At 38.9% G+C, this 21,639-nt stretch overlaps 1 protein-coding gene across 3 annotated transcripts in view; it reads right to left on the reverse strand.

Annotated features, from left to right (window-relative positions):
- LRRC4C (leucine rich repeat containing 4C) overlaps positions 1 to 21,639 on the reverse strand; it is a 539,166-nt gene that overhangs the window by 81,055 nt on the left and 436,472 nt on the right. For 2 of the 3 annotated variants that reach the window (XM_055793226.1, XM_005244636.3), the window contains exon 1: positions 14,713 to 16,547. The exons of the other annotated variant lie outside the window; for it this stretch is intronic. The gene's annotated coding sequence lies outside the window, so the exon portion shown is untranslated. Of the gene's footprint in view, positions 1 to 14,712; positions 16,548 to 21,639 lie in introns of those variants that run through there. 3 annotated transcript variants of the gene reach the window in all.

Genomic DNA, 21,639 nt, shown 5'->3' on the forward strand with positions numbered 1-21,639 from the left:
ATTATGACAAAAAGAACTTCATAGTTTTAAAGTTTGTAAACTACTCTGACATTGACAGAGTAGGTAGAATTTCAGAGTGTCTAGAGAAAAGAGTTTGGGCACTGTGCTTTTCAACCATTCCAGTGTATAAATGGAAAATAAATGAATAATAATTTCAGTGTAAAATACATAGAAAGCCTGAACAGATTTTACTTGAATACTCCTTATTCACTTGATTAGAGCTAGTATATCAAAGTAACATTTGAATAAGATCATGTTTGCAAGTGTTTACTCTTAAGAGTAAGACTTGTCAGGCTTGCAATCTTGCTTAATTTTAAGGAAGGAATTTTTTCTTTGTTTGTTTGTTCCATTCAGTGTACGCCTGAGGTAAAATAAGTCAGGAGGAAAAAAATCACTAAGAGTCTGAATATAAAATAGTTAGTGGTATTACAAAATTGCTGGCAGATCAGGAAAAAAACTTTCTTCAGAATGGAAAGATAAGAAGTTTTTGACTTATGTCTCCAAAATTGTTTCACTAATGGAATATTTAAAGATAAAATATGTACATGTTCTTTTGTTTTCCTCTCTTACTCTGCACTGAAGCACTGTGCTTTATATATGGTGATACTGACTGCAATAAAAATCGTGCTTACAAAACGCCTTTTATTTAAGGACCTCTCATGCAACTGAAAGCTTCAGTTCACATAACCTCTTAAATCCCACTCCCACTTCTTAAATTATATGAAACTGGTTTTAATGTCTGAACTCTTACAAATGAGTTAGGCTGCAAAAATTTCGGAAGGATTTGTCCTGCAATATGCAACAGTAATTTCTCTTAAGTTACAGAGAGGTAAAATGGAGCACATGTAGTCTGTGTAATTTGTTTCAAACAATTCATCAGAAGCCACACAAAGATCAGAGTCAAGGAATCTTTGGTGGTGAACACTACAGTAGATAAGACTGTCCATTCGACTGTATTTAAAGGTCTCTCCTAATTGCATTTAGCCTTTAAAAGTTATCATTTGATGTGGTAGAGGGTGAAAGTTGTGATACAAGATATCATATTTTTTCTTGCCTTTGGAAGGTGGGGAATATTTTCATTACTTGTTGTGGAAAAAACTTATTCATTCTTAAACCTTCCTCAAAGCAGTTAACTTTTTTACCTAGCTGCCATATAGTAAATGTTATAATTCCTATGAGATCTACATGACTACTGTGTGGAGATTTCTGTCCCTTTTCTACACAGAAAGTTACATAGAAGGAGGTATTTTGCTATATATAGGAAAATAATATTCCCTGCTATTTTTCTATAATGCAACCACCTGTGAAATGAATCCACTTTAATGTGTATTAAGGCCAAATGCACTCCAAAACTTTCAATAGCAATCTGCCCTCTTGAACACACACACACACTTATATGAATACATAACTTTAGTAGTGGAAGTAGTTCAAGTCATAGAAAATTAATCTGACAGCTCCTGTAGTACATCTTTTCCTCAATATAGAATTTGCTTTAGTTACAGTGAGGCTGCATTCTGGTCTATAGCTCCATCTGCGTGGAAAAGCTAGCAAGAACAGCAAGTTTTTAAACTGTTCTTTAAAAAGAGCTGCAGAAATTCTCAGAAACAGTCAACTGTTAGCTTTTCTCCAGTCCTCAGACACCTCTCCCAACTGCCATGACCATTCAATGACAGTCACAGTCTTCAAGAGACCTCTGACACCAAAGGTCTCCTTGGAAGCTCAGCATGAGAAAAAGAGCTTCTGAACTCTGCTGCCACTGGGAGGGGATGAACTATTGACAGGCAACATCTGTAAAGAACTCTAGTCAAGGAGTGAGGAGCAGCTCACAGCCAAAGTTAGATCTCCAAGTAAGCAAACTGAATCCATGTTGGCCTCTGAAGTCATTTGGCTGGTCCCACGGTTGGTCAGTGGTTTGAGAAGAGGTTACATGAACCTCTGCCAAGGGACTTTGAAGAAGCAACTAGAACAGAGAAAAGAGAAAGGGACCATCCCAGACAGTGTCTGCTAGACTTAGGTCTTGGTTTTCCAACTCCCAAATGACCACCTATTGTAATAAGTTAATGGAACAGTGGTGCAAAGTTCAGCTACACTTAATTGATTTAAAATGTAAGGACTGAAACATTGCATAAAGCACAGTCAAGAAAATGAGGGATATGTAAAAGTATGCCTCATCAAGTTACAAAATGCTGGAGGAGTTAGAATACAAATAAATACATTATACGAAAATTATCCTAGATGATCACTTTTGTAGGATTTCAATAGTAGGGGAAGTTATTGGCTTCAGTGGGAGCCATAAGGGAGCAGTAAGGAACACATAACTTCCTTCCCTGAAAATCCGTAACCATACTATGTGGAACATACATGTGGAATAAAGAGTAACAATTAAGGTAGGGTATGAATTTTCAAAATGCTGATTACTACACTGACTATCCCAACAGACATTCTTAGTCTGTGCTTTGGTATAATGTAACCCAACATGCAGCAGCTATGCTAGCACTCAGTGCAAGTTCAGTGCAGGTTAGTGTGTTATACTCGTGCCATCCACATTGTTTTCTCCCATAAGCAAGCATGTGAGATCACTTCATTCATTTTTATAATCCTGCAAAACAATGATTATCTATCCAAAGCCAGGGTACAGCAAAGGGTGCAAGAAGGAGCACAATGTAGCGTAGAATAGCAAGGTCAGAAGTATAACTTTGTCTCTAACCTCATCCTGAGTGTCCTAAAATTAGGAACATTTGAAAGGTCAGCAGGCTTTTTGTGGTCCCTGCAGTATTGAAAAGGGGTGACTGAGTCTGCAAAGGATTCAGGTTCCCATGATCTTGTATAAAACCATTTCACCTATGTTAGGAGAGCGCAAAATACTAGACTTTCACTTTTGTACTGTCTGAATTCCATCACTCAGTGATAAATGACAATACAAGCCACAAGGAGAATCAAGCCTAATAAGTCCTAGTTTTCATTTGGAAACACTGATACAACAACTCTGAACAGCATCTTATGAAAACACATTACAAGAAGAATATGCACTATTATCTTATTCAGTGACAGCTTAAATGGTAAAGAGGAGACAATTAAATAGAGTATCAAATAATATACCATCGTTTCACATTTTTGTTAGCTATAGTTGATATATACAGCATGGGTGGAGAGTAATAAGTAGTGGAAAGAAGGTTAAAGATGAAAAAGAAAGTATGATTGTTACAATCTGTCACTTCAAAATATGCCTTATGCACATCTGTACTGATGAGGCATCACAGATGGGGGAAAGAACTCTGGAAGCACTAATTAGGTCAAGTTCTCCTAAGACTTGCAATTTTGGTGATTTTTTTTCAGAAAAGGTGAAAGAAATAAGGACTGGATATCTGAGGACATAGAATCTGTTAACAATTTATAGTTGATAGCAATTGCATGTAGTTACCTCTGAAGGAATGCCCTTTGCTACCTCAGACAATACTTTCTTACAGTCCATGACCTCTCAGGCTAACTACATTCAGCTGTAACAATGAAATTGCCCACTACTCCGGGAAGACTTTTGAATACAGGAAACACAGTTTACATGAAAAATTGACTTGGATTATGAAACACACTATGAAACTCAAAACTAAACAGATAAAGTGACCACCAACCTCACCTTTAAGTATGAAATATGTATCTTTGTTTTAGATTTCCATCTGTATTTTTTTCCAGAAGAGTTCAGAACAAACCACGTCCAAGAAATCAGGTGAAGAGTAACCAGAAAGATGAGAAGACAGCCCACTGAGACTGAACATATTTTCAACCTATGTTACCAAAAGCTATTACGCAGAGATACAGGGGCAAACTTATTTAATGCTTTCCTCTGTTCTGTCTTCCCAAACCAAGTACATGCATTAGCAAAAGAAGTAAACAAGTTAAACAAAGTCCACAAACTGAATTATTTTATGAAGATCGAAAATTACATTTCTAGTCTAAAATCTTAACAACCATTCACAGCAAGAAAAAATGTGGACAGAGCAATGTTTAGTGGCTTGTAAGCAGAGGGAAACAGAGAAGGATATACCAACTTTGACACCTCTATATTTAGCCCATCTCAGACTTGGAAAGAAGCCTGGCACCAGGACCAACTATGGCAGGAGTTCCTATCTGGATTCATATCCAGAAGCCTAAGCTAGAAAAAAGCTCTGGGACATTTTGGCTTTAGGTGTTGAACTCCTGTGTCAGCTTAAACGACGGGCTTTTTCAGGCTGGAGGCCCAGGCTGCTGATTAGTCAGCATTTCAGAGGTACAAAATGCAAAGCTTGCAAATCTCTCCACTCTAAAGAGAACTATGAAGGAGGCAGACACTTGATCACAAAACTAAGTTAGTGGATGGGCTACTGAGTGGACAGGTCAATATGCACAGTGAGTACCTGTTCGCCCTCAGCATGACCTTCAAAATTACTCTCCATAAACATTTCAGATTTGACAAATTAATAATTTCAAAGGATGTTTTTCTAACTAACCCAAACAGAAATCTGAGGTACTGAGATTGAGTCAGAATACTGCCACAAAAAGCAGATCACCCAAAAACTTCTTGGGCCTTCTGTTAGCACTCTCAGCAGAGAGGGAATGATGGACTGTGCAGTGAAATCATTTTGGGGTGTTCTGTGCATTCAAGCTAGACATGTTTGTTGATGACAGGATTGGAAGTTTGGTCATGAATGCGCAGGCTACATTCCTTTTACCTGCAGAATCACAGGCTGAGGGTACAGGGGACTCAGAACCACCTAGTCTGCCCTTCTGAATATCAAAACATACAAAACACAATAAAGCATATTTCACTACAATGGCCTTTCACAAAGACCCAATATGTGTACATGGACTCTGAGAGATAGAGAAAATGCAGCTTCTTCAAGCAGTTTTTAAAATGGTGAATTATTTTCACCATTAAAAAATCTACCCTTAATTTGTAATCTGAATTTATAAGACCTCAGCTTCCAACTATTTCTTCTTCTTATAGTTTTATTTTAGAAAGCATTTAAGCATCTATCTTTTCCCCTCATACAATAATCATATCAGTTCTCAAGTTTCTTAATCAATAGACTAAAGTTTGAGCACTGAATTTTTCCTTTTTTTTTTTTTTTTAACCCAGCATCAGAGTGGTTTTGTGTCTCTTTTCTTCCTTTTTAACATAATTTTCAAAATGTGGACTAAGTGAAATGTAAATAGTATCCCAGTTTTCCCACTGAAATTGTTAAAATCACTATTCTATTTCCCTGCTTATTCATCCAATGGTACAACATAGTCTTTTTTAACAATATCACTTTGGGAACTCATACAGAATTTCTTGCCTGTTACGGTCTCAAATCCTTTTCAGACTTGCTTTTACAGACAAATGTCCCTCATTCTGAAAGGTGTATCTTGTATCTGTCCTTCTCATACATAATATTTTGCACCCAGCATCACTCTGCACACCTGTCTTACTTATCATGCTGATGCTTACTGTTGCAAGGAAAAACTTATCAAATCATGTGATTTAAATTATAGTGACTTAAACTATAACCAACATTTAATAAACTGGCACTCACTGCCAGCTCAGGATCAGCAATACAGCAGATAAACCATAATATTAGATACTTACAAAATGACAATAAACACCTAAAAACTTCTAAACACCTCTATATAATTAATCCCCCAAAGTAATATCGCTCAGATCCTCACGGACCACATGGGTTACAAGCACATCCTCACTTCTGGGAGTGCAGGCTCCCCTACTTGCTCACTCCTTTCAAGACATGGGTGGTCCAGCCCTGTAGGATCCCATGCTATCTGTTAATGCACAGGCCGGGAAGAAAGCACTCAGAGTTTACACATGCATTTACAAAGTGTGGGTCCCTGCGTGTTGCACCCTGTGCAGTCAGTAACTCCACTGGCTCCTTACAGTATCCAATGCAGAGGCAGCTCAGTCAGGCCAAGCCAAAGGTTGCAAGGACATGGGGCAACATCTGGCAGTGTCAAACAAATTTTTTTGCTCTGTTTCTCTCACCTGCCTAGCCACTCATGCTTAAAAAGTTTCATGTTTCTTTTATACTTTTTTCCCCAGATTTGTTTCAGAAGTTTGGTTTGTTTTTTGTTTTTTTTAGGTTTTGGGTTTGTTTGGGTTTTTTTGTTTTGTTGTTGTTGTTTAAATTCTCCTCAATAGCATCATCAGTTTGGTGACATTCCCCCTCAGTTATCTTGGCCACACAGTTCACCCTCATGTTCCCATCCCAACAGCCAGCTGTGGGCCCTAACATTTAGGTTAAGTATAATTCTCTGTCAATGATCTGTCTAGATCATTGATACAAATATTGTAAAAATGTTACAATATCTGTATAATTTGTTCAAATATATTTCCCCACAACACTTAGTTTTGAATATCTGACCAGTACTTCCAAGCTATTTAAGTATCCTATGTAATTCAAAGTTTAAGTGCACTATATTTAGATAGTAACTTCTATCTACCAACCTTTCAGTGTCATCCAAGAGTCAAAGTGTTTGCTTGATAGAAAATACTTCCCATAATAATGTACTATTGCAATTAAACATTTCCCCTGCATTAATTCTGTATCAGCTGAATCCTGTGTTGGATTTTCTGTTATTTTACCTACAAGTTATGTCAGACTAAATGGTTAATGATTAACTGGTTCATTGCACTTGTATCATCGGAATGTTTTCTAGATATATATTCTGGAGTACTCTTTGGAAAAGTATAAAAAGACTATTGATCTAAAAATATTTACCCCTAATAGAAGTTTTCCAATATCCTTTAACTTGCTTTTTCTTTTCATAAGAATTTTTAATCATGATTTTTCCAGGTAATAAATAGAAATAATTCTCAGTTCTGCATCACTACTGCCAATAACTCTTCATAGGATAACTCCAATAAAAGCAAGAATAAGAAGGATAGTCCCTCATTTCTAGTATATTCTAAGCCCACCATTTTACAGCTTTTTTTCTTTTTTAATAGGCCTTATCTCTTTTCCTCTTTTTTTTTTTTTACCTACTATATAGTGCTTTGTTTGATTTGGATTTAGTTGCTAAATTTTGGCATCATTTTGCCTTGTATCAAAGACAGGCTCAGAGTTGAATGTGAACTCATTTATGATTTGGGTTTTTTTCTCTTGCAAAAGAATATTTTCCTAGAAACTGTCCAGTTCATATTCACAACCTTCTGTTCATATGTTCTCTCCATCAATTTTTCTTATAATTTTCCTCAGGTTTAAAAGATAGGTCTTTCTGAAGCAGCATCATTGGCTGCATTTTACCTTTCATTTGCTATAGGCAATCATCAGCTTCATCTTTCTCTGCCACAAAAAAAGGAAATCTTATCTAGATGATACTTTAAATCAGATGCAATACCTTTTGTGATAGGAAACTATTAGCTATATTTTCTGCAATTCTAAATGACATTCTACTACTGCTGCATGAGATGTTTATACATATCCCCAAAAGTGAAATTTCCCATTAAGAAATACAATTATTTTTTTCCACATATGTGGAAAGTTACTTATGGACTAAGCCATCATCTGCTATGGTTTCATTCAGCAGCCTTTAACAGTTACCTCCAGGCCTTTCCTTAATGTATACAACTCAGTCTTCAGGGCCAGACTACTCAGTAAAATGTACATTACAGAAAGAGGGATATCAACATGAACATTCACTGAAGGTGAGGGTTTTCGACCTCAAAAGAGAAATCCATTATGGTTTTAATTCCCTGCACCACATACAGTCAAAATTCACACGGGCGTTAAATGCAATAAAACTCTTATTGAAGTGGTAGACTGCACTGCATACGAGCAACCTGAAAGGCTAATGGGGTCACCACCCTTCCCCTTGAGTAGCTGTTGTCATCAACAACCCCAACAAAAATGAACCTCAGTTCTTTAAATGATGTAACAAATATAAAAGCTTGCCTCTGGAAAAATAATATATAACCACTTGTAGAAGAACCTGCCTGTCCAATAAGGGCTCACAAATAAAGCACTGGCAGAGAAAATTGTTGTAAAACCAGACAGCTAAGTAAAAAATCCTTAACACAACACATATGCCCTTTGGCAAAGAAGCTCATGGAATTTAATAAACTTTTGCACACTTCATTTGAAACTTGCATGCATTGATGGAGGAAAAACTATAGTTCCTTAACTTAACCCTTCTCTGTCCTTGAAGATCTTCTTCTATAGCCTTTAAAAAGCAAACTATAACATTTTTTGCTAAACTGACATGTCACAATATTCAGTTATTGATGTGAGTAGTCAATGCACAGAGATTACACTACCACCAAATTCTCTAACTCATGACTGAGGATTCAGCCCTAAAATATGACATTTTACAAAATATCTTGTTTTGTTAATACAGATTTATGTTTTGCTGTGGCAGTAACAAGGACCAGATTGCTTAATTATCCATCAATTATTACATTATACACAGATAAAAAAGAAACATTAATACCTGGAACGCCATCACAGACTCCAAAGAGAACATGGAACATTTAGAAATTTAAAAGTTTATGGCATATTAATTCAAAATGGTATTTGGATCATCTTTTTATGTCTGCAAATATAAATACTTATTGTTTATTTCTGGAACTAAAACAAGTTTTGTACTTCATTTAGGAGAAAGAAAACAAAAAAGCCACAGAACAGGATCAATCCTGATGAAGTAATTACTAAAGCTCCAGTTGAGATTAGCTGGAGCAGAACTGGGTTTATCTTTGCACAATGACAGAAGAGAAGAGAAAGAAATGTAAAAAGAATGAAACTGGTTGTATGAAAGTGTTACTACAGAACCAACTACTTCATATGTGTTGCAGTGCTGCATTAGAACAGAACAACAGGCATTAGTGAATAAAAATCAAAACTATCCTTTTAATTTATTCTCTGCAAGACAGAATTCGCACTTACACCAGTTTATGCATAGCCTGTCACCCCAGCCTCTTCCACTTGTTCACTAATAGTTGGGTTTGGAGATTAAAGAGAAAGTAAAATGTTGGTTTATAGCTGATGAAGACCCAGTAATTTTCATCCCTAGCTCCTTACTTCAAATTCCAGCCAAGACAATGGAATCTGATAGGCTTCAGTGATTTGATGCCTGGGCAGTAGCCAAGTGCATGAGAAGTGAGGTGAGCACCTCCCATCCCCACTCCAGCTGGCCACCTTTGTTGACATCTCAAAGACACTGGGGAAAGTTCAAGGTGCATGAACAGAATTAGTGCCTGCCCAAGTTCTTAAGGCAGTCTTTTGCTTAAGATCATGCCTGAAGTACAGTGATAAACAGTGTGAGGAAACCTGCACTGTTGTTACTCACGCTGCACTCTGCTTATCAATAAACCCGCTCTTTATGTGCTTGGCTGTATTTCCCATGTAACATGGCACATTAGTGAAAAGACTATTGCCGTGAAAGTGAAGAAGTTTGTAAGCAAAAATCAAATGTGCCGGAGATGTAAACTACGTTAATACATTCTAAAAATTACTGCTACTGGCTTTCAGGGTTAGTCATGACCCTTAGAGCAATCATTCTTATATATATAGTGAAGGAAAAACACCAACTCCTGGGCCTTCTACAAGTCAGTGCTATACATGCTATAGTGTCCGTACAAACATGAAAGGAAACCACATTCATATTTCTGAGGATTATTTTAATGCACAGGACTGTTTAGATCCCATAGCTGCAAATAATGGAAAAGAGATCCCTCAAACACAAAGAGCATTACTGAACGCTCAGAATTGCTACTGGTTCACAGAAGAAAACTCATTCATCTAACTTAACTTGCTGTGATACTTCAGAGTAAGCTTTATGTAGTTGCATGTGAAACTGTTGATGCTGTAGGTTTTTTGCTTTGTTTTGGGGTTAGTTGGTTTCCTTTATAATTCTCCTGCTTTCCTGGTTTTATTGCTCCCCCACAGTTCTGACCTAACAAGTACAAGCTCTGCAGCAAATACTATGGGAGATTTTATTCAGTGGTCTGATGCTGCCTCTCTCCCTTTCACAAGCAGCAAGGGTAAATCTTGTCTCAGAACTGCGAAAACAGAATTTCAAGAGTTCTTACAGTGGTGTTAGTATTTGAATTTACAGAACCTCTGTTATATACCTGAAATGCGTTTTTATCTGCCCAAGGAATAGATTCAGTCCTGAGAAATTAATTGTTGTTTCTAATTGTCAGCGACTGCTACAATTTGCTTGCCTGCAGCTATCCAATTAACATAACACCACTACATAAAATATTGTAATATGCTCAATGTCCTAACAAGAGTCTCACACTCCACTCCTATCCAACAATTTCCTCCTAATTGGGTTTCCAACATATTAGAAAATGACAGCGAAGAACATACAGACAGACATATGCAAAGAGATAACACAATCTTCAAACACCTTCTCCTATTGCTGTGCAAAGTTCTGTGGCAATATCCCTGGTTGTTGTGTATATTGAGAGAGAGAAAAACAGTGAGAGAGGGAAGAAAAGCTCAACTCCAGAAGTGGAAAACATGTAACTTGTGCCCTGAGATATTGCTATGGCAACATTTAAACAATGAACAGAAAGCCCTGCAGGATTCTGCTCTTGCTTCCTTGGATACCAAATGTAAATCCTGATTCTCTTTTATTGTGTGCATGCACAAGCATCTGATTTTTGCCTTTTCCTCTAACAGACAGCAAAGTATCCAGGCCCCCTACCAGGAACTATGCGTTAATTCACTTCCATGTATTGCAGCTTGTGAATATGCAATTAAAACACATCACTGGGACACTCATCTCCCCTCTTGCGTCCCCATTTCTACACACCAAGAGAAAAAAACACCCATGACAGTACAGCTAAATAACAGGTACTCTTCCTTTCTGAATAACATCATTAAATAAACCACTCCGCAATATCACAAGCCAGCTCCAATGACTTCTGCCAGTACTAGAAGCAGACACAGGATCCTTTCAAAGGGCAGATCCTTGCCCACACTGCTAGACTCAAACATGCTGCAAGGCTGCCTTGCAGACCACTGTGGCTCCTGCTATTACTAAAGCCTTCTCATCTGGGTTGTCCTGTGAGGGCAGCACTTTATAACCAAAAGAGGCTTGTTTTTCACTATGATTTTCATGGAGCAGCTGGCAAGGGAATGGTTGGGGCTGCAGGAGAGCCCTTGCTAATGCTTGCCCAAAGTCCAGTCAGCTTGACTACTCTAAAAATAACTTGGTGGGTGCTAATTGCATTTATTCAGAGTAATTTTCCTTCCAGACTGAAAGTGGCACTAATTCCAGCACCCTTCTCTCTCTCCTCGTTACCTCACTAGCAATTAGAAACAAAGGAATATCTCCAAAAGCCAAAGTGAAGGCACACTGACAAGACCGAGATGGAGGCTCTCTCACACGACTGCTGCCCACAGTGCACTCCTTCAATGAATATACTGCAACTTCACTCCTGGACAGCTTGGCTTGTGGGTTTTCACCAGCACCAGGCTCTCTCAAAACAGGCTAAATTCCTGTCCTGAGCCCCATTCAAAATCTTCCTGTCTCATATGGCTAGGGCAAGAATCTTCATGTCAAATGGGAGACAGCTTTTTAGGTGACAGGCAAATCATTTTAAAGCCTATATGTAGGAAGCCATGGCAGCATTTTGGGAATCCCTTTCTTTTCCTCCAGTTCCACACAACTGCTTGTATTGGTGCCCATCTAGGGCATTCTATCTTGGGTCTCACCCAGTCTGAATGTTCGTTTTTCATTAATCAGTTCTATCAGGCTGGGAGATACTGTCTCCCAAACACAAAATTTGCTGTTCCAGCAAACTGAACCTGCTCCTGTTCTAGGTCAGTGCAAGTCATTCCCAATACGTGAAAAGACACGGACTAGCTAGCTCCTTGCATTGCTAACCTACAGTTTACCAAGAATACCTGAAGTCTGAGATGTGTGATCTCTGACCTGGAGAACAAGTAGAACAAATGGAGCAGGAGTCTCCATTGGAGCGCTCTCTTTCCTTCTGCATAAGTATTTGGTGTCTAAATATACACATAATGGTGGCTCCCTGTACAGGGCCCAAGTCCCAGCTGCCTGGGGTTATTACCAAAAGGATTGTCCATGGTTTGAAGAGAAGACAACCCACAGGACCAGCATATGCTACTGAATGACACACCTGTCAGGCACATGCAAGAGAAGCAGCAAAGACAGCCAGTTCTTGCCTCTGCTAGAGGAGATTTGTTGCTCCTCATTTAGCTGGATGTTTGGATTGACATTTTTGGCCATTTATTTTATGACTAGCCCTTTGGCCTCTGGATAAGCCCCAGCACAAATGCTGAGAAATGCTATACGCACTCCCACTTTGAGACTGAATGAGTTAAACTCAGGGTTGTTCCATGTGTCTTTTGGCTACTGTATTAAATGAATCATTCAGTGAAGTGTGAAACTGTTGCCTCTTTAGAAGCAGACAGGCATCCCTAGCTTTTTAATGTTGACAAGGTTTGCCTATTTCAGCCCAAACTGGTGGCTAAATTTTCCCAGTGCTTCCTTATTGCATCAAGAAAATCCTCCTGCTAGTTATTGTACAGAATGAATGGGGCACCTATGGCAGCTTTCTATTGTCAAAAACTGGAGTTGCTCTATCAAATTTTCTGTTTATGTGTTCACTTGACAGCAATCTAGGGAAAAGCTTGGAGATGCCTTTTCCTTAGCCAGCTCCTTTTTCCTTCAGTAATTACTGAGCAGCAGCTTAACATAAATTTAGCTGCTCTATTACTGCAACTGCTGATGTAAGTGTAGCCCACAATAGGGTACAGACTTATAATGATACAAGAAGGAATGGAGAACAGAGTTTTGCACTTATTTTCAGATGCTGACAAACTTATTGCCCATTTAGTGTCCCACCAGGAAGCATGTGCCCAGAGAAATAAACGAGGCTAAAGTACTTCATACTAAACCGATTTAGCTATACTGAGAAAGATGGGAGTAATTGGAGCCGGAAGGAACAATTTTTACTGTGTCTACTTCCCTCTTTTTCTAAACACAACAGCACACAGGGTCTGCTTTGTTTGCGTGGCCAAAAAAAACTCCCAGAGGTTTCCTTAGGAGCAGAATTGCACCCTAAATCTTAATCCTTTACAGGTAGCCAATGTTTAAGAGGCATGACCTCCAAACAGAAGCACATGGGACATATTTGAGAGACAGAAGGTCTATTTTTATGCCAAAAGATTCAGGACATTCACATGAAGTAACAGTGGTGATGTGAGTGAATGGAGAAAGAGAGGGGAAAAGGAAAATGCTAATATTTATTTATGTTTTTATCTAGGGAAGTTAGAGCTCTGGTTTGTGTTGTTTCACACAGAAAGCTTGTGAAGAGGGAAATGCTGCCAGGAAAAAGCCTTAAATTCCGGCTGTACCAACACCTCTTCTATCCCTGCCTTCTCTCCCCTCCTGCAGAGTATTGCAGCTAGAGGAAAGTAAAATGAGTGGCAAAGAGAGTTCTGCACCTTGACTGCCAGAAAATACCTATATCTGTTCAATGGCTCATTTAATTAACAGTTTCTCTCGTTCCAACACTTTTGGCCTAATACTTTCAGCTGGAGCCTCTACATGTGAAGGCCAAGGTTGAGAAGGGCAGAGATGAGGGAGAAGAGAAGGGGAAGAAAGAGAAAGAAAATTCCCTATCTAAAAGCTAAGCAGTCATGCCAGGAGAGGGGTCAGAAGTGGCACTTTTCTCCACAGGAAAACAAGGACCTCTATAACACAGTGGTGTCATCCTCCCTTTATTCCACACCCCCACACCACATTTCTCCAGGAAGCGAGAGACATTTACTGGTCTGTTACACATCATTGCTGATCTGTGAATCCCACCATCTACAAGCCACTTTTTAATTATTTTCATTATGAGCATAATAACAAAAACCTTCTAACACCACAGTACCCTTCTCACTGGTCGACAATCAAAGTAAATCTTCAACTGCCATGAAAGTCCTAGGGGAACCTGAAGGATTCACCACAAAATCACAAAGAATTTCCTAGGAGATCTGGAGGGTACGGGTGGCTAGTACAGCAGTTTCCTAAACTCCCCTTCAATAGAAGAATGTCCTCTCTGCCTGTTACTGCTTTTTCTTAGCAATGGAGTGTAAAACGTGCCTTTTCTCTCAGAGCTGCCTCCTCAAAATCCACTAAAACCCCCTGTCCTACTCCTCCCCGCCCCCCCCCCCCCAAAAAAAAAAAAGCGCCATTCTTCACCTCCCTGCTTGATTACAAAATTTTTCTATTAATACCATATTGATCTGCAATGTCAGACTGGATGCCAGCATTCAGATCAGAGCCCTTTCTGTATTTTAAACACTTGCTAAATAAATAAATAAAGCCCCTCTGTGCACGCAATTCTATGCAACTTGCATCCATTTATACATATGGGCAATCAGACAGCACCCCCCACTCACTGCAGGGGCTTTCTCAAAAGATTTCTTTGCTAGTGAACGTTCAAAAATGCTTTTGAGCCACACAGGCAGGCATCTGCAACATCTTACCAAGGCTAGAGTTTTACTAACAGGAACATTTGAGATACTGTGAGAATTCAGTTCTATCCTTATTCCTTCCCTTCTCCATTCCCAACCACCCCCCTCCAGCCATTATCAAAACCCAGTCAGATTCTTTATTCAGGTGGGGGAAACATCCAAGAAAAGAGGGATAACGAAGAAAGAGGAGAGCCAATGGGTCACATTTCCTTTTTGAAAAAAATAATAAAATGGAAAGTGCACTTACTGTATCCTCAAAGACTATCCGGCTGGAAATCCAAGCGGTTATGAAAAACCAGGGTGGGGGAGGGGTTAGAAAACTATTTCATTTCAGCAACCAAACCGAAATTAAAAACAAGAAAGGAAATAAAAATAAAGGATATCCAATTGCAATTTCCCAGCAATTTCATTCCATATAGGTGCCAATCCAACCCAACACTGCTGAACTCTCCCCCTCCGGCAATTTTGCTTTCTTCTCTGTCCTTTATTTTCTCTGTGGCTTTCAACTTTTCTGCTTAAAAATGCTGTAGTGGAAATGTTGCTGTTTGCCTTCACCGGAGAAGAGTCATTTAAAATAACAGGAAAAAAACACAAATCCTTGCAGAGGATGAATGGTCCTTCTCCTTTCTGAAACTTTTCATTCCACTGTGGATCCTTTGCCTAGTTTCTTTTTTTCTGAGGTTTTCTGCCTCTCTGGGTCCACTGTTCTCCATTGCTCACTGTTTGTTTTTTTCCCTGGCGAGCAGAAAGGGCTGTATTTCTTTTTAAGGAACCCTCCATCTGTGTTCTTTTAATGTAATTTTGTTATGACACTTAAGATCCAGGTCTTGCCAGGCAATTTTCTTCTTCCCCCTTCTTTGCTGTACTATCAATTATCCAGTCCGTGTGTCTCCACATTTGAACGGGGATTCCCATTCTTCTTTTTCTCTATCCCTCACCTCCTTTAGGAAAGAATCTCCTTTTGCATTTAAATGTTTATTTGTGTCTGTCAAAACAGTAAACTTTTAGTCTCTCTCCTCCCCCCCTCCAAAGATCTGATTAGATTTCCAATCACAATCCAGTGCGCAATTGGATTTTTGATTTCGGCAAAAAGCCAGCAATCCACAGCATCAGCACCCTCTCCTCGCTTCAAACTCCACGTTATATCCTTTTGCCTTCCCTCCAACTCCTCTGCATTTTCATAATCTCACATTAAATGGAATGGAGGAGGGAGGCAGTAGAGAAAAATTCAAGATTCCCACCAGCTGTCAAGAATAAATCCATCCCCTTGTTATTTTTTAAACACTTAGGATGGGTGTTTTTAACGCCCACTCTCCCCTTTGCCCCCCACACTTCTCAAAATCTTTCTGATGTTAAAACTCCCCCAAGGGGGCACAAAAGAAGCCCGGGGAGGCGCGATTTGTCCTCTTAGCTGTAAATTTCACAAGCACCCTTTGCTTTTCATTTCAGCTTCCTCTCCATCTTTTGTCCAACAGCTATACAGATCCAGCAGCACCGAGACAGATAAACTTCTATTTCTTCTTTGAGGAGAGAGAGGGAAAGAGAGAGAGGAAGAAAGATAAAAGCTCTCCAGTCTCTGCCTCCCTTTTCCTCCCTTTCTCTGTTTCAGTGCAGGTCTGATCTCATTTCCAAGCTCAGCCTGGTGTATCTCAGATCTACAAGTTGGATTTCCCTTCTGCACAGCAGTGAGTTAGTCTCCCATCTTCTTCCACATGCCAGTTATCTTCCCCCTTTTCTTCCTTCCTTCCTGCCTCCCTCCCTTCCAAGATGATACATTCCCAGGAGCACAGCCGCTTCGTTCAGTTTTTAGTTTCATCCCTGAAATGCATAGCCCTTTGCACAGCCGAAACCCTTCTTCCCTCCCATTAGCTTCAGCTTGAATTCTCCCTGTGTGTGCACATACGTACGCATGTATGTATATATCCAGTTCCAGACAGCTGCTGCTGTTGCTGCTGGGAGTAGCTCCGCTTTTCTGTCGCTCTGGTTTTCTCTTACTCCCCACCTTTCAGTGGCACCCCAGGATTTGCAAATGTCCCAGGGCCAGTCTTTCTGGCTACACTCCTCCTTCTCCCCTTCCGTTCTCCCCCCTCTGTTGGTTTTTTTTTTGTGGGTTTTTTTTTTTTTTACCCCTTCTCCCCCCGCGCCCCCCCCCCCCCCCCCCCCTTTCTTTGCTTGTGATCAGTAAAATACAATTACCCAATTACCTCCCATCATCTTAGCACTGATTGGTCAATTGCATTAACACTTGATGTCAGGGAAAGGCTATGGGAGCTGCTCCGACGTGGCACTGCTGCCATCTGGTTGACAGTCTGGGAACAAACTCAGGGTTACCTTAAGAAATCTCGAAGTCTGAAAGCAGTAATTGAAAAACAAGGGATCATCTTAAGGAAAGAAATGTCAAAACTCATTTTCTTAAAAGCCTGCCTGATTCTGACGGTTCAACCAGTATTCACAGGTAGAAGCCCAGCCGCTGAAGCGGAGAGAATTACAGTAAAATGAAATGAGGTATAAAGTTGTCTTTGCAAAAGAAGTACAGAACGACCAGTATTCACAGATACAGATTCTAGCCATGGATGCAAAGAAATGACAACAAAATGAAACGATGTATAAAGTTATCTTCGCAAAAAATGGAACAGTGGAAATAATTTGCATGGAAAGACAATCTATTTTCTAATTACAAAAATAAATGTCTAAAACTTGTGTACACATAAAAGTTACCTAAAACTAACTTAAACATTAAACCTAAAGCATTTTGGCAGATGATCCAGGCCAAAAGTCCCATGAAGTGCTTCAAGGTTTTAGTGGGTTTAGGTGATGGCTCCAGTGAGCTATTAAGTAGCAGCAACGCAGCAGTGCAATGTCTGGGCTCACCTGTCGAACCGGCCACAGTTTGGTTCGGATGACTTCTGACAAGGATTTTTGAGGTTTCTGAACTGACTCCCTAATTTGGGCTAGCGAAGCACTGACATATTGGTTATGTACTTACCTACTTACCATGGTATGTTAGATGTACTTCTTATGTATGTCACCTAACATGCTCAGAATTGGACTTTTGTCTTGTTTTTTTCAGGGACCTGAATTCAATTTAAAATTTACAGAAAACTTTGTATATGTAAAGTTAGATATGCTACTCTCTCCAGGATCAAGGGATGATGTACGTGCCAGCATTTCTCCCTCTCAAAATCAGAAAGACATTATTTATAGATCTAACTCCCCCACACAACCCCAAGAAAAAAAATAGTCAGGTGCTTTCATGGTAATTATAGCAAACTTCACCTATTAAGCAGTAACTCTGAGTTATTCCATGCATGTGATAATACAGCTAGCTCAGTCCCCTCTCAAACAGCCAACTTTGGTGAGAAACCAGCATACTTGAAAACAAAAGAAAATAAATTTTTAAGTTATATGTCATAAGTTTGGTAGAATTATAAAATCCATAGTTCGACGAGTTCAGTCAAATAACACTTACTGAATCATTAACATTGACTTTCAGATTTATTCTACTGACTCAGTGGGCTTTCTGGTGAGAAAGTTCTACCAGATATAAGTTAAGCAACTGGAACCAGGTCCTGAAACACTGTTAGATCATTTAGCATCTGATCTTACTATCACTGAAATCGATGGCAAACACAAATTACCTACAATGGGGGGAAGACTGAGTGTGCAGTAATAATGAATTACCCAAAATAATGGTCTTTCAAGAACGCTAAAAAAGACTTTGGGGATTTCTGGAGAAGGCTGCAAGTGTGATAGGAGATGAAGTTGCTGACAAGTAACAATCTTTTTCTCAGTTGGTGAGCTTATTTTGCTCTAGTCTGATTCATTGACACTGCTGGTATATTTTGGGCCTACAAATGTCTTATGAGTCTTTCACATTTTGCAACGTAAACCCCCAAAAAAACACGAAGCCGTTCCTTTTCCCAGAAGGATAAAAAATCACAGCCTAATGTATGTTTGCTCCACTGTGTCTTTAAAAAGTGCTTGACCAATTTCCTGCTAATATTAACGAGCCTGTGAGAAAAAGCAAAGGTTTTTTATAACTGAATTAAACAAATACATGGGCATCAAAAACAGGAGACACAGAGCTTTTGGGGATATAATCAGAATCTAAGGCACAAACATCTGTAATAGCTACAGTATCTCTGTGGATAAAATTAATATTTCATTTTTTGATGGAAACTTGCACATTTTTTTTTTTACGTCATTCAAATTACATCAATATACGTATTTCTAACGGATGCCAGTACTTAAATAAATGTACATGCACATATATAGAAAGATATTTGCTGGCATAGATGTGACTGAACACAAAACTAGTATCCAGACTGTAATACGCTATAGACCATGATATAATCTTCGCTCAAAGTTTATTATTTTTAATACATCAATTATTCTTTATGACCTAATAAACATAGAAGATACAGTGAATAGTTTCTTAGAACATAACTTTAAAGCAATCTGATTTGTGATATTTATGAGATGACACTGCATACTATACGAAAAGGTGAATGTCCTATTACTAAGCAAAATAAAAAGCATATATGTATTATCTGTTTTACAAGCATGCATGCCACCTATGTGTGAAACCTATTTAAAACAAATATTATAGTATTAGCACAATAAGTCATTCACTAATCAAAAGGGTGTCATCAGCACTGGACAGAACTGTTTGTGTGACTTTTTTCCTGCAGCAAGTTTTATATTGTTGCCTCCAAACAATACTGTTTCTATATTGCCTTCAATTTTTTATTTTGCAAGATTTCTGGGCAAGAAAAACTACTAGCTACATGTAAGTTCACAGAGGCCATCCAACATGGTGAACTGATATTCAAAATGGAAGCACCACAGGAAACTTTGGATGACACACATGATGCAATGTTTTATAAGCACTGACAAGGCAAGAGAGAGGAAATATTCTGGGCTCTACTGTTCAGTTCCTAAACTAGGAAATTGCTACCCCTCATGCCCATTCCCCACCACTGGACACACTTAGGTAGAGAGTAAGTATTAAAAGCAGTTGTTACCTGGTCTTTTCCCTTCCTGGGACCTGCCCTGACACTGCTACCATACATCTTGCAGAATAGTCACTGCTGCTATGGTACAAAATCCTAAACACACAACAAAGGTCACTGGGTGCTGATTCCTCTTATGGACCAAGATGATCATGAGTCAAAAAGGTGAACTGTGATGAAAACAAAATACAGACTGGCAAAGAAATTTTGATTTTCATATAATGGGACAAGCTTGTCTGATCCTGAGTGTGGGATGATAACAAAATTCAAATATATGTACTGGCAAACTTTATAAATCATGTAATATAAATCTTAAATCACATAACAAACATGGACAACAGCAGATTGTTATAACACACCTTTTCCTTCTTGACAGATGATGTGAGTTAAATAACTGAAGTTCCTTGTGTGATTAATACTGAAAGAAACTAGTGGGAAAGACTAGCTATTCACAAATGTTGGTCATTTGGTGAAAGAGAAATGTGATTCAAGCCTAAGAAAAGAGAATTCTGACCTGTAGAGAAAGGAGTAGAGAAACTTTAAAACTGAATAAGCATAACGAAAATTTAAGGAAAAGAGTGAAAGCAGAGAATTTTGCTTATAAAAAGTCAAGTGAAAAGCAGTTTCAAGTTTTCTAAGTCAGTGACAGCCCTGCCTTCCTTTTAAATAAACATGAAGAAATCATAAAGGTAGCTGTGGAACATACTATCCTTTCTATTTTGTTAAGCATTGCTGACAAGAAACTGCTTGCACATGGGGATGGTACTTGAATCTTCTTACAGCTTGATACTTTCAAAAGGGAACAAAAATGCTGACAAACATACTTCTGACTGCATGGATCTAGGATCAAGCTCACCAGTCAATTTAGGGATTCAAGAGAGATCCTAAAAATCTCAGCGTATATAAAATGTCATACTTATCTCACAGGGAGACTCTGAATTTTGTAATGTAATCAAAGCTCATGGTACATGTTTTCCCGTATATGTAATTTCACTGGTTATTGTTCAATTCTTTTGACATGGACAAGTGGACAAAACGAAATGGACAAAACCCCACTAAAATCAGGGGTATAACCATCAAAATTAGCAGCTGACTATAATATTGCCTCATTTATTAATTTTCACTTGGTTTTGTTCTGGTGTTTACAGTTCTAGTGAGAAATTTTGTTTCAGAGGTAATTTCTGTTGCGTACAGAGGCTTGGAAGAAATAAAAGATATCCTCCTTTCAGGAAAATTTGGGTAGAACCACAAGACCTGATTGTGACACACGGAAGTTTACATGACTGTTCAATCAGCTCATCTCTCCATAACAGCACAATATCTATTGTTTCTGGTAAAGATGGAACTGAAGGGTGGTTTTCATTAAGTTGTTTACTTTTGAAAGGAACCATTTTCTCAGAACTTCTCCATGTTCATTGTCCAGTTGGGTTAAAGAACAAGTTTAGAATTGTTCTACAGTTCTACAAATTTTCATCTTTGATGTTAAGAATCCATCACTGAAAAGCAACCTGCTATCTAGAAAGACTTTCTAGAATTTCTGCTTACGGAACTGTATCCTGTATTGTCAGTGTTTCCATTACAGCAGAGACAACCAATTCACCAACGAGCATCTCTCCTATGGAGAAAGGCTGACCGAGCTGAGTCTGTTTAACCTGGAGAAGAGAAGGCTCAGGGGAATCTTATTAACGTCTACAAGTACATGAAGGGAGGGTGCAAGGAGGATGGAGCCAGGCTCTTCTCATTGGTGCCCAGCAACAGGACCAGAGGAAACGGGCACAAACAGAAACACGGGAAGTTCCATCTGAACGTCATTAAACACTTTACTATTGAGAGAGTGACCAAGTACTGGCACAGGTTGCTCAGGGAGGTTGTGGACTCTTCCCCCTTGGGGACTTTCAGAAGCCACCTGGACATGGTCCTAGATGACTGGCTCTAGATGGCCCTGCTTGAGCCATGGGATTGGACCAGGTGAACTTTCAGAGGTCCCTCCCACCCTCAGCCATTCTATGATTCTGTAATTTAATAGCTTGTACAAATATTTACATAGAAGGAAAGTAAGCCTTATACTTATTCGGTAAAAATATTTTTTCAAATCTGCTCTCAGATTCTCTTATTCACCTGTGTGCCTAGAAGAATTAAGTGACTAGCATTCAACTCAGAAC

Source organism: Falco peregrinus, chromosome 1 (assembly GCF_023634155.1).
Source record: "Falco peregrinus isolate bFalPer1 chromosome 1, bFalPer1.pri, whole genome shotgun sequence".
NCBI lineage: Eukaryota > Metazoa > Chordata > Aves > Falconiformes > Falconidae > Falco > Falco peregrinus.